The following is a 13,989-nucleotide window of genomic DNA, read 5'->3' as shown; positions in this document are numbered from 1 at the left end:
AAATCTGATTCCTTAAGCGAAGGGGTAAGTGGTAAGCAGATGCTGTGGGACTGTCTGAAAGACTGACTCTTCCGTTATTTCTGGCTTCTCTTCCTGGGTCATCCTCAGCTGTGTGGCCGTCCCCAGGCGTGTTGGGTCACAGCGGTCGCCTGGGGCACCTGTAAAATGTGCAGTTCTAGGCCCTTCCCCAAAGACTCGGTTTGAGTGGGTCTCTGGGGGGACCCAGGAATCTGTGCTGTTATCAAACTTCTCAGCGAATCCCTGTGATTCTGAGGATTAGACAAACATGGGAAATCCTGAATCAGAGCACCTGCCTGTGACCACTGGTGCTGGCTTGGTCTGGTGGACATGAAATTAAGGGATGGCTCACAGGCTCAGCTCCTTCCTTGGCCCCAAGTGAGCCGTGCACGTCCCGACCAAGGCCTTAGGGGTCTGAAAGCTCAACCCAGCAGCCCTGATTTCTGAGTCCTCCCTTCCTCCACCTTCCTGGTCTCACTTGTTTCTTGGTTTCTTTTCATCCATTTGGGATTTTCTCTAACCTGATATTCTATCACTTGGCATTCAGTTCATTTTATTGGTTGGTCAAAAAGTTCGTTTGGGTTTTCCCGTAACATCTTATAGACAAATCTAAAGGAACTTTTTGACCAACCCATTACTTTAGCTTTCTGAATATTTCTATGTTTTGTTCTGTGTGTGTGTTTTTTTAAATTTCTCCTTTTCTACACTTAGGGTGATATAATTTACATCACTATTTTTGAATTTTTAAAATGTTGTCTCAAATACTGCATTTAATACTACCCTTAATTACCCTGTGCTAAATCGTGTGCTTTGGTTCGAACAAGTCCTAGCCTGGGAGTCTGCTTTTCGTGAGATGTTTCGGCAGTCCAGTGGCATTAACGTGATCTTGTCAACTAGTTTATACCAGAAGGCCAGGGCAGGGAAGTCTAAGTATTAATATTTATAGCATACCCAGAATATTTTGACATAGATCCAAAAGCATTGTAGATATAAAATTCAGAGAGTAGCTGCTAGGTTTACGTGGCATAGTAAACAACAATACTGAGTCCAAGCTCGTACAACATGGGCCATGAACTGAGAGACGAGTTGTTGGGGCAAGGAAAGGCGCCAAATGGAGAAGATGGTGGACTCGTGTCCCAGAGAAGCATCTGCTTGAGTTAGAAGGCAGGCTTCTTTTATGCTAAAAGGGGAGGGGGAAAGCCAAACGTCTGCTGGTCCCGGGCAGCCTCCTGAGGGGACGTGTGATTCCTTCCTGCCGCCATTCGCATATAGGCTTGGTCACCATGTTTCCTGAGAAGATATTTTAGCTTAATGCTTCTAATCTGCAAGACGAGGTTCCCAAGGGTGGGCCGCCATGTATCGTCTAAACTTAGAGTCAATGTCCCTTTAGAGATTAACTTGTAATAGGTTGCAAAGGCTCTTCCTTATTCCGGCAGCACAGTGCACACTGATTGTGTGTGGTACATGAATCCCGGCCTCAGAAGTATGAAGAGGAATGAGGACCCATCTTTGACAGCCTTAGATTCTAGCTTCAGAGGTAAGACACAAAAAATACAAATAAAACATTTCTTTCAGGACAAGATTATCTGTAAATCAGATAAGAAGGATTCTCAAAGTAAAAGATATCTTAGTCGCTTACATCAGATGTATTCCACTTCGCTCGCCAACATGGAGTTCTCCAGGAGGTAAGTCTGTTTCTAACCCATACGTGGATGCTTATTTTAGATGCCTTTTGCACAATCACATCCATGGTGTTTTCACAGAGATATGAAAGGATTGTCACTACACAATATGGTACCAACACTGTTTTCCAGGAAAAGAAGCATCATAAAATCTAATCAATAAGAATCTGTTGTTGTTGTTTAGTCATTAAGTTGTGTCCGATTCTTGCAGCCCCATGGACTGTAGCCCTCCAGGCTTCTCTGTCCATGGGATTTCCCAGCAAGAATACTGGAGTGGAGTAACTAGCATAATGTAAATCTGAAAAGTAAGCAAAAGTAACCCCTGTCCTTTGGGGTCGTGGAGACTGTAGGAGGTGGAGGTAGAGAGGAGAGAAAGGGATGGGTATCTCAGAGGATTGTGGAGCCCTTCCCTCGAGACTGCAAACTGTTAAAGCCTCTCGCTCATGCCGATTTAAAACCAGCGTTGCTCCCACCAAATATGCAGATTCTGGCAGAATGGAGCCAAGTCCAGGCACGCACCAGGAGTGAGAGAGTGTAGCAGTTGGTGGGTGCAGGGTCCACTCATGCACAAGCATGGGGTTGGTGGGTGTGTGTGCTCAGACACTGATGTGTCCAGCTCTTTGTGACCCTAAGGACTGAGGCCCGCCAGGCTCCTCTGTCCATGGGTTTCTCCAGGCAAGAACACTGGAGTGGGTAGCCATGCCCTCCTCCAGGGGATCTTCCTGACCCAGGGATCAAACCCAAGCCTCCTGAGTCTCCTGCATTGGCAGGTAGATTCTTTACCTCGTGCCACTTGGGAAGCCTGATGGGTGGATAGGGGCGACACAAAAGCAAATATTAAAAAGACACACAGTTCTTTTTCAATCAGCTCTTCAATCACTCATTTTAGTCACGTAGAAAATGCACTCCATGCTGTGTTGACAGTTTGATGGTAAGAGACTAAAAATGAGATTAGGCAGGAGATTAAAGTCAGGAGATTAAAAATGACAAGTTATGTGGTGAAGTATGTGAAAAGGTGTTTACACTGATATATAATACCTAGGTTGATTTACAGCTAAACAATAGCTGTTGTAAATCTAAGAGCAGGCCTCGAGGCCTTGGGCCATGTGAGTTAAACGTGGCAGCTCAGCATGTCCGAGGGGCCCTGGCCACACGTGTAGGGAGATGCTGCACTGGCCAGACGCTGGTCAGGAGTGCACAGGGGCTGCCTCTGAGCCCCTTCCCTGGGGGCGGGCTACCTGCACGAACACCTCTCAGCCCTGCCTCAAAATTTAGTTTTCCAGAGTTTTGTGTCCATAGAAGTGTCGGATGCCCAGTCAACCATTTTGTCTTAAAACATGGGACTTTCCTGGAAATCCCGTGTTTAAGCCTCCAAGGTTCCGACGCAGAGGATACGGGTTCAATCCCTGGTGGGGAACTGGATCCCACACGCGCAGGGCAACTAAGCCCGCACCCCGTCAACAGAGAGGCCAGCACGCCGCAGCGAGAGCGGCACAGCCCTGCTCACCTTTAAAAAGTAAAGAAATAAAACATGCTTTTCTGATTTAAACCCTCCCAACCCTGCAAAAACACAAGAACAAGACCTAGTATCCCCCTCAGTCAGTCTCTCCCATCAGGAAGCTTCCATTAGCCTCTTAGCTTTCTCCATCAGAGGGCAGACACGATGAAAACCACAGTCACAGAAAACTAACCAATCTGATCACATGGACCGCAGCCTTGTCTAACTCAATGAAACTATGAGCCATGCCGTGTAGGGCCACCCAAGACGGACAGGTCATGGTGGAGAGGTCTGACAGAATGTGGTCCACTGGAGAAGGGAATGGCAAACCACTTCCATATTCTTGCCTTGAGAACACCATGAACAGCATGAAAAGGCAAAATAATAGGATACTGAAAGAGGAACTCTCCAGGTCGGTAAGTGCCTGGTATGCTACTGGAGATCAGTGGAGAAATAACTCCAGAAAGAATGAAGGGATGGAGCCAAAGCAAAAACACAACTGGCGTTTTGGATTGTGGATGTGACTGGTGATAGAAGCAAGGTCCGATGCTGTAAAGAGCAATATTGCATAGGAACCTGGAATGTCAGGTCCATGAATCAAGGCAAATTGGAAGTGGTCAAACAGGAGATGGCAAGAGTGAACATCGACATTCTAGGAATCAGCAAACTCAAACGGACTGGAATGGGTGAATTTAACTCAGATGACCATTGTATCTACTACTGCGGGCAGGAATCCCTTCGAAGAAGTGGAGTAGCCATCATGGTCAACAAAAGAGTCCGAAATGCAGTACTTGGATGCAATCTCAAAAATGACAGAATGATCTCTGTTCGTTTCCAAGGCAAACCATTCAATATCACAGTAATCCAAGTCTATGCCCCAACCAGTATGCTGAGAAGCCGAAGTTGAACAGTTCTATGAAGACCTACAAGACCTTCTAGAACTAACACCCAAAAAAGATATCCTTTTCATTATAGGGGACTGGAATGCAAAAGTAGGAAGTCAAGAAACACCTGGAGTAACAGACAAATTTGGCCTTGGAATACAGAATGAAGCAGGGCAAAGACTAATAGAGTTTTGCCAAGAGAACACACTGGTCATAGCAAACACCCTCTTCCCACAACACAAGAGAAGACTCTACACATGGACATCACCAGATGGTCAACACTGAAATCAGATTGATTATATTCTTTGCAGCCAAAGATGGAGAAGCTCTATAGTCAACAAAAGCAAGACCAGGAGCTGACTGTGGCTCAGATCATGAACTCCTTATTGTCAAATTCAGACTTAAATTGAAGAAAGTAGGGAAAACTATTAGATCATTCAGGTATGACCTAAATCAAATCCCTTATAATTATACAGTGGAAGTGAGAAATAGATTTAAGGGACGAGATCTGAGAGAGTGCCTGATGAACTATGAATGGAGGTTCATGACATTGTACAGGAGACAGGGATCAAGACCATCCCCAAGAAAAAGAAGTGTAAAAAAGCAAAATGGCTCTCTGAGGAGGCCTTAAAAAATAGCTGTGAGAAGAAGAGAAGTGAAAAGCAAAGGAGAAAAGGAAAGATATACCATTTGAATGCAGAGTTCCTAAGAATAGCAAGGAGACATAAGAAAACCTTCCTCAGTGATCAGTGCAAAGAAATAGAGGAAAACAATAGAATGGGAAAGACTAGAGATCTCTTCAAGAAAATTGGAGATACCAAGGGAACATTTCATGCAAAGATGGGCACAATAAAGGACAGAAACATTATGGACCTAACAGAAGCAGAAGATATTAAGAAGAGGGGCAAGAATATACAGAAAAACTGTACAAAAAAGATCATAATAACCCAGATAATCATGATGGTGTGATCAGTCACCTAGAGCCAGACATCCTAGAATGTGAAGTCAAGTGGGCCTTAGGAAACATCACTATGCACAAAGCTAGTGGAGGTGACGGAATTCCAGTTAAGCTATTTCAGATCCTAAAAGATGATGCTGTGAAAGTGCTGCACTCAGTTCAGTTCAGTTCAGTCGCTCAGTCATGTCCGACTCTTTGCGACCCCATGAATCGCAGCATGCCAGGCCTCCCTGTCCATCACCAACTCCTGGAGTTCACCCAGACTCACATCCATCAAGTCAGTGATGCCATCCAGCCATCTCATCCTCTGTCGTCCCCTTCTCCTCCTGCCCCCAATCCCTCCCAGCATCAGACTCTTTTCCAATGAGTCAACTCTTAGCATGAGGTGGCCAAAGTACTGGAGTTTCAGCTTTAGCATCATTCCTTCCAAAGAAATCCCAGGGCTGATCTCCTTCAGAATGGACTGGTTGGATCTCCTTGCAGTCCAAGGGACTCTCAAGAGTCTTCTCCAACACCACAGTTCAAAAGCATCAATTCACTCAATATGCCACCAAATTTGGAAACTCAGTAGGGGCCACAGGACTGGAAAAGGTCAGTTTTCATTCCAATCCCAAAGAAAGGCAATGCCAAGTATTGCTCAAACTACCACACAATTGCTGTCATCTCACATGCTAGCAAAGTAATGCTCAAAATTCTCCAAGCCAGGCTTCAACAGTACATGAAGCATGAACTTCCAGATGTTCAAGTTGGATTTAGAAAAGGCAGAGGAACCAGAGATCAAATTGCCAGCATCCATTGGATCATGGAAAACGCAAGAGAGTTCCAGAAAAACATCTACTTCTGCTTTATTGACTATGCCAAAGTCTTTGACTGTGTGGATCACCACAAACTGTGGAAAATTCTTCAAGAGATGGGAATACCAGACCATCTGACTTGTCTCTTGAGAAATCTGTATGCAGGTCAGGCAGCAACAGTTAGAACTGGACATGGAACAACAGACTGGTCCCAAATAGGAAAGGAGTACGTCAAGGCTGTATATTGTCACCCTGCTTATTTAACTTATATGCAGAGTACATCATGAGAAACACTGGGCTGGAGAAAGCACAAGCTGGAATCAAGATTGCTGGGAGAAATATCAATAACCTCAGATATGAAGATGACACCACTCTTATGGCAGAAAAAGAAGAAGAACTAAAGAGCCTCATGATGAAAGTGAAAGAGGAGAGTGAAAAAGTTGGCTTAAAACTCAGCATTCAGAAAACTAAGATCATGGCATCCAGTTCTATCACTTGATGGCAAGTAGATGGGGAAACGGTGAAAACAGTGGCTGGCTTTATTTCTGGGGCTCCAAAATCACTGCAGATGGTGACTGCAGCCATGAAATTAAAAGACGCTTACTCCTTGGTAGAAAAGTTATGACCAACCTAGACAGCATATTAAAAAACAGAGACATTACTTTGCCAACAAAGATCCAGCTAGTCAAGGCTATGGTTTTTCCAGTAGTCATGTATGGATGTGAGAATTGTACTATAAAGAAAGCTGAGCACAAAAGAATTGGTGCTTTTGAACTGTGATGTTGGAAAAGACCCTCAAGAGTCCCTTGGACTTCAAGGAGATCCAACCAGTCCATCCTAAAGGTAATCAGTCTTGAATATTCATTGGAGGGACTGATGTTGAAGCTGAAACTCCAATTCTTTGGCCACCTGATGGGAAGAGCTGACTCACTGGAAAAGACCCTGATGCTGGGAGGGATTGGGGGCAGGAGGAGAAGGGGCGATGGAGGATGAGGTGGTTGGATGACATCACCGACTCAATGGACATGAGTTTGAGTAAACTCTGGGATTTGGTGATGGACAGGGAGGCCGGGTGTGCTGCAGTCCATGGGGTTGCAAAGAGTCGGATACAACTGAGTGACCGAACTGACTGAACCCTACAAAAACAGACCCATACTGTGATAATGGCAGAGAGAGGCTGAGAAGGTTTCCAAGCCTCTCCATCAGGGGAGACTTTGGAAGCCTTTGTTGGCAAAGGCTGCAGGTCGAGAGTGGCCACTGTCATCCTAATTCATCTTGATTCTGACATGGCCTTGCTTCCACTGTGCTCCCCACAGCCACATCCCCCCACCCTAGTCCTCCCACCAGCATCCTGCACCCCAGCGCTCTGCTTGCTGGGGAGGTGGGACAGCTGGAGACAGGCAGCCGTGGGGCCAATGATCCCAGCTCAAGTCCTACCGTTCAGGGCGTGGCCTTGGGCCCCATTCTGTGCTGTGTGTTCCTTGCACCCTGAGTCCTTAGGGGGACAGTCCCAGGAAGAGAAGAGCCGTGTTTGCCTCCCCAGGCAGGAGGGCATGTGCGCCCTGTGGGGCCCGCCGGTGCCCCGAACCAGCCTCGCCCTGACCGCTCAGCTGGCGTCCGGGGGGCGTCCTTCTGTGACAGCCTCTCCTGTAACACCCGACGATGCGCCCAGAACTGTGGACGCCAGGGCCGTGCCCAGTGTCATGCCAGATCCTGTCATTTCTCCCTGGACGTGTAATGGGAAGAGGAGAACTTTGTTCAAACTGGAGGCCGTCTTCTCTTCTCCAGGAACAGGCTCCCGGAGCTGGCCGGGCCGAACACCACCTCAGGGCCGTTTCCCGTGAAGCGACTTCACAGATCTCACAGGTCTCTGACTGGGCGGATCCCACGGGTTCTTGGGCAAAGGAGTGGCCTTGTGGTCATTTGCAGGGAAAAGTGTCTCCCTCTCTTAGTGGCCAATTCAGGCCCCGCGATTAGCATTTGAATCAGACCGCCCTGCTGTTTTGATTGAAAAGAGAAACCCAGCCTTTGTTGTTGCAATTCAGGGGCGTAAGTGATTTTCTCCCCTCCTTTAATCAGGCCAGAGAGTTGGGGGAAATGGCGATATATACGGGAAAGGTGTGGTCTGGCCTCGGAAATGCAAACGCAGCTCCTGTCCCAAAGCTGAAGCTGCCCGAGACCAGCCCCTCGTGCTGCAAGTGACGCTCAGCCTGGGAGACCCCCGCCCCCATTAGCCGGCTGTCCTGTCCGTCAGAGGCTGGCTGGATAGCTTCAAAATATTATTCTCTTTGTTTGCATTAAACCAACCCCAATAATTATGGCTTCCCAGGTGGCGCTAGTGGTAAAGAAACCGCCTGCCAGCGCAGGAGACATGGGTTCGATCCCTGGGTCGAGAAGAACCCCTGGAGGAGGAAATGGCACACCCACTCCAGTGTTCTTGCCTGGAGAATCCCAGGACAGAGGAGCCTGGCGGGCCAGAGTCCACGGGGTCACAAAGAGTCAGACACCACTGAGCGACTGAACCTGCACACACAGCAGGACAGACGCAGCTGGAAGGTGGGCATTCAAGGTCTCCTCTTTGTGGGCTGATCCGTGGCCTGTGCACGAGGCGGGAAGGGGCAGCTCCTTGGCAGGTCCCGAGGTGACACCGACACGCCCAGAAGCCAAGGTCCTGGGTCCAGGGAGCGATTTGCTTTTAATTTGTGTGCGTAGGAGACACTCTGTTCACTTTCCTAGCGAAGAAAAGCTGCAAAATTCTAAATTGAAGAAGATGCCGGGCCAAGTTCTCAGAACCCCTCCCTTGCCTCGTTGTTCCTTTACTTCGCTCACATTTTCTCATATTATGCACACACAGACATGACAGTTTGGGATTCTTAGAAACACAGATGACTAAAGACCACCCATCTGGTGAAAAAAAAGGTCTTTGCTAAGTTGACGAGTTTGTAGCCAAATTCAGAGCCGAGGTCAGCAGGATGGCTTACTTCCGCACCCTGACAGCCAGGCCGGGCCGCCACCCGCTGGGAAGCTCTTGGCTGCTCTTCAGGGCCTACGGCTCCTGGGCCCTGAGGGTGACGGGCTTGGCGACATCCCCACAGAGCATCTGGAAAGCAAGACTGTAAAACCCTAGGAGTCGCGTGAGCTGAGGCCCAGGGAGGAGTTCTGGACCCATGGTCTCAGCTCCAGGTGGGGGGAGCCGAGGCTGCCCTGCTCTGCTCTGCACGTTCAGAGATGAGACGCTTCTGGCCCTGCTCTGCCCCAGGACCAGGCTCAGCACAAGGAGAAACTGCTCCCACATCACCCTGGGCCTGCAGAGGGTATCCGAGCACAGCAAGCCGCGTTTTGTCATGCGTCCGGCTGAAACATTTGCTAGCTACCTTCCCCCACCTACTTTGGACATCTGGAGAATTCCCCTCTCTGAGACGTGGTTGACCCATCCCCTTCACAAATCACCACTTCCGGGAAGCCCTCGAGGATGCCTCCCCTTCTCTCCCGGGTTCCCGGCTAAGCCAGGGCTGAAACCAGCCTTCTGCCAGTTGCATTTTGCAGCTGTGTGAGCTCTGTAAGGACCTCAAAGGCAGGCACCGTGTCTTCTAATTATCGTGTGTCCTCCCACAGGCCTGAGCACTTTCCCGAGGAAAGCAATTTGTCAAGCAGCTGCTCCCCAGGAGGGAGAAAGGCTGTGTTTGTTTCTGCCTTGGTGTTTGCAGTGTCGTGTGTACAGAAGACAAACGGCAGCCGGGCTTTCAGACACCTGTCCTGTCCCGGCATGCGGGCACCCGTGCCAGGGAACCCCACCTGCCCCCTGGGGCTGGTGCCAGCACCCCCAGAGCTCACCCCTGGGGCAGGGGTCGCCTGTACTTTGCCAGCTGCTCCGCCTCTCCGGGAGAAGCAGTTCGGGAAGGGAAGATGAAACGCTGGGGGTCTAGGGCTGCCGCTGAGAGCGTGCCCTGGGCAGTTCTCCCACCTGGTCTAGAGTCCGTTTTCTCAGAAATCAGTGATGACCCCCATCACTCCGTGTTCTGGCGGAGCTGTTGTGAGACCCAGGGGAGAGGGTGTGGGGCCACTGACAGCCACGGAGCTGGGACACGTCCTTGTCACTGTCCCCGGGGTGTCCGAAACGGGCCCCACGCATGACCCTCTGGTCCCAGTGCCCTGAAGCGAATTCCCCATGAGACCACGGTCTCCTGGCCTCTGGCCTCACCTTCCCAGGCCCTCCAGGATGCAGGTGAGAGAGGCAGACCGGACGCAGCCTGGTGACAAAGGCTGCCCCTGTTGTTAGCGTCAGCAGAGAGGCGGCACCTGGTGGGGCCGGCGGGGGGCCGGGCACTGGGCACGTGTGTCCCTTGTCCCTCGTGGGCCTCTGAGTCATCAGGGTTGCAGATCAGAGAGCGGGCTCAGGGGGGACTCGCAGGGCCGCAGCAGCGGGCAGCCCACCCGGGCTGGGGGCACAGGTCGGGGGACCACATCCTCACCCGCATTAGGGAGGCGCCCTCCAGCCACGCGCTCTCCGTCAGCCCCTAACTTTCTGCGTTCAGGCACACTTTGTGCCAGGTTTTATTACTGATGCTCTGGAGGCGGAAAGGGAAATGGGCTCTTATGATGGTGGATTCAACGTGCTTCATACAGAATCCGTGTAGATGGTAGACACGTGAACGCACACTGCACGGCGTCGGGAATGCCGTCTCCCCCGTTTACTGTTGCTTCTTTCATGATGAGTGCGCGCGCTCGGCTTCCAGCCAGGAAAAGCCTCTAGGCGTCCTGACAACGGCGCTGTGTGCTCAAGGCGCCGAGCCTGACAGCTTCTTCTGTGTTTGCTTTTCTCTGTTTGGTGCTACCCCGAGCAGCCTGCTGGAGGCGAGCCGCCGGGGTGCAGACGTGGGCGCGGACGGCAGAGCCGGCGGTCTGGTCAGTGTCGTCTGGGTCTGGCAGGCGCACAGGGAGGCTCTGTCCCCATCTGGGTGGGGCGGGTGGGCAGGAGCCACCACTGCGCAGTACCCCCCGCTCCTCCCACTGCTGCAGGGCAGCGATTGTGCGGTCAAAGTCCTGACGCACCCAGGAGGGCTGCCTGGAAGCAGCGGCCACCGTTAATAACCTAGGATGAAGGCATGTCCATCTGCATTCTGGGTCTTGATGCGGTGACCAGAGGACAGAGACGTTAGTTCTGGTTTTAGAGACACAGATCTAACCTTGACTCTAATTTAAAACCAACGCAAAGCCATAACCGCACCTGCCTTTCTGCTCTGAGTTTTCTGCCTCTCTTCTCCACCCACTTTCACGACCCAGCAAAGCTCCCCGCCCCTCAGTGGGCAATCATAGACAAGATGAACTCGGGGACTTAAGTGGTATTTATTATCATTTTTTATTAATAGCAATAAGGTACTATCTTCCAAAATATCAAAGAGAGTATAATGAAAATATGAATACATATTTTAGTGATTATTGCTAGTTCAACTGTATCAAGATCTGTTTTAAAAGTTATTTCTCACATTGTGAATGAAATGAAAACTGTAACCACAAAAATGATGCTTGCTTCCCGAAGTGGGACCCCGCGTTCCTCAGTGGACATGGGCAGCACCAGGTGCGGCCCCCGGAGAGGCGGCCTGAGGGTGCCCACTGGGCCGCTGGTCGTCAGCGCGAAGCCCGGCCTCCTCTCATCTTCCTGAGATGCGACAGCCTGCCTGGCAGGAAGAAAGATTCCAATGAGAAGGCAAGAGGACACGCAGCAGCCCTGGGTGGCATGTAAGTGGTCTAGAAAAATGCCAGAAATGAGAAATACTCCAAAGAAAACAATAAATAAACAGAACAACCCCCGCTATTTAAAAAAAAAAACACTTTTTATTTTGTATTGGAGCATAGCTGATTAACCATGTTGCGATAGTTTCAGATTAATAGCAAAAGGATTCACCCATACATCTATTATGCATGTATCCATGCTCCCCCCAAAGCCTCCTGCCGTCAGGGCTGCCAATAGCATTGAACAGAGCTCCCTGTGCTGGACAGTAGGTCCTTGTTGGTTATCCATCATAAACTCAGCAGTGCGTACGTGTCCATCCCAAACTCACTGTCTCTTCCCCCATCCTTCCCCCTGGCAACCGTAAGTACATTCCCTAAGTCTGTGAGTCTGCTTCTGTTGTGTAAATAAGCTCATTTATGTCATTCCTTCTTAGGTTCAGCGTATAAGGGACGTCATATGGTATTTCTCCTCCTCTGTCTGACTGACTTCACGCATTGGGACAGTTGCTAGATCCATCCATGTTGTTGCAGATGGCATTCTTTCTTTCTTTCTTTTTCAGTTCAGTTCAGTTGCTCAGTTGTGTCCGACTCTTTGCGACCCCATGAACCGCATTCTTTTTAGTGGTTGAGTAATATTCCATTCTATATATGTGCCACATCTTCATCCATTCTTTAAAACCTCTGCTGTTTTTGAGAAGAGTTTGGCAGGGGGAGTGGAAAGAGACTTGAGAGATTGCAGACAGTGGCTCCACTTTCAATCTCAACCCAAGTATCACCTCCTCCAGGAAGCCTTCTAGGATGCCGGTATCGGGGAGTGGGGCCCGCACTGGGCCCCTTCCTGCCCCATCCTTCCCATCTGGTGTTTTCCTCCTCTCATCACCACGGAGGGAGGGATAATGGCTTACGATCTACGCCCTCCTCTCTCCCCCTCTCCCATGCGGGAAACCGGTGAGTGGACAAGAGCTGTCTTGGTCACTGCAGAGTCTCCTGCCTCAGGAACAGTAACTGGCCCACAGAGGAGATCCATGACTTGTCCCGAATGAACGAGGGAGCGAGCTCCTCCCCGTTCAGCTTTCCATCTACCAAGTCAGTGCACTGCCCGTGCCCCGCCCCCGCTTCTCGCGCAGAGACAGGTCCTGCCTGGCCTTGTCTCCTCACGTGGCCTCAGTGAGGTCCGCCCGTGGTGTCCTTGTTCTGAGCGGTGGGTACAAAGGCGCCTGCTCAGGGTTGTTGTGAGGATGAACTCTCCAGGGTTGCTGTGAGGATGAACTCAGCAGTGCAGGTGAGGTCCCAAGGTACCATAGCGCCTGCTCGTGGTACAAGCTCTTGACTGTCCAATCCGCATTGCAGGTGGATTCTTTACCAGCGGAGCTATGAGGACAGCCTCATAAATAGTGGGAAGGGGAGGCCTGGGCTTCCAGCTGGAGCCGCACTGGTGAGGCGGCCTCTGATGAGGGGAAGCTCAGCTGCGGCCTGGCTGCTGGTCTTGTCTGATTGTGTCTGTGAGAAAGATGCTTTTGGCATGAGCCCAGCTTCATGTGGCAGACACGGAAAAGCCAAGACAAGACACTGGGGTTACATATCTCACTACTTTGCTAACTGGTCAACTCCTCTTGTCTTTCTGGAGAGAAATGAACAGAGTTCTTGTTTTTGTTAAGGCCCCTTGCATTGTAAAGAAGCCGCCGTAACTGGGAGTTGGGCCTTATGGAAAGACTGGGAAAGTCAGGCTTCTGGGGGGTGCCTGGGAATTCCTGAGATAAGGCTTGCGTTGAATCTAGATGACTTTTGGTAACATTGAAATGTTAATAATATTAATTCTTTCGGTCCATGGACATGGGATAGCTTTGCATTTATTTGTATTTTCTTAGCTTTCTTACATCAAAGTCTTACAGTTTTCAGAGTAGATAGCTTTCATCTTTTTGGTCAAATTTGTTCCCAGTATTTAATTGTTTTTGATGTTATTGTAAATGCGATTGATTTCTTTTTCAGAAGATTCACTGTTGGTAAATACAATCTTTAAGACTCTGTCTCTTTCCTTCAGGAGTAACCTTCCAGAACAAATGAGGAGTAAGCCTGCCTCTCCAGGGATGACCACAGCACCCCTCACCCTGGAACAAGCAAGTCAGAAGTCCCGTGTTCTGGTGGGCTCCTCTCTTTTCTCTGCCCAGACAGTTAGAGGGTGTGGTTCCCAGGAGATTGAAGAACAAGTTAAAGTGGGAGTACAAGCAGCAGATGCCTGAGGTGGGAGGTTGGGGTCAGAGCAGGACGCTGAGCTGAAGATTAGAGTCGCAGCAGCTCTGGGCAGTGCCTGAAGGCAGGAGTGTGAGTGCCTGCCCTCCGTGGAGTGGGGGTGAAGGTCACGGCGGAGAATATGGACGTTCCCACGAAGACGCAGGAGGAGGGTGAAGGGGCGTGAATCTCC

The 13,989-nt window shown here is 50.0% G+C and overlaps 1 long non-coding RNA gene across 1 annotated transcript in view; it reads left to right on the top strand.

Moving 5' to 3' along the window:
• LOC133254286 (uncharacterized) overlaps positions 1-13,679 on the top strand; it is a 61,502-nt gene extending 47,823 nt beyond the window's left edge. The window contains exons 2-3 of the long non-coding RNA XR_009738635.1: positions 1,594-1,703; positions 13,609-13,679. This is a non-coding gene — a long non-coding RNA (uncharacterized LOC133254286). The remainder of the gene's footprint in view (positions 1-1,593; positions 1,704-13,608) is intronic.
• Positions 13,680-13,989: the final 310 nt, after the last annotated feature.

Source organism: Bos javanicus, chromosome 9 (genome assembly GCF_032452875.1).
Source record: "Bos javanicus breed banteng chromosome 9, ARS-OSU_banteng_1.0, whole genome shotgun sequence".
NCBI lineage: Eukaryota > Metazoa > Chordata > Mammalia > Artiodactyla > Bovidae > Bos > Bos javanicus.
The sequence above is the reverse complement of the archived record's forward strand: the minus strand, read 5'-3'. Positions and strand labels throughout refer to the sequence as shown.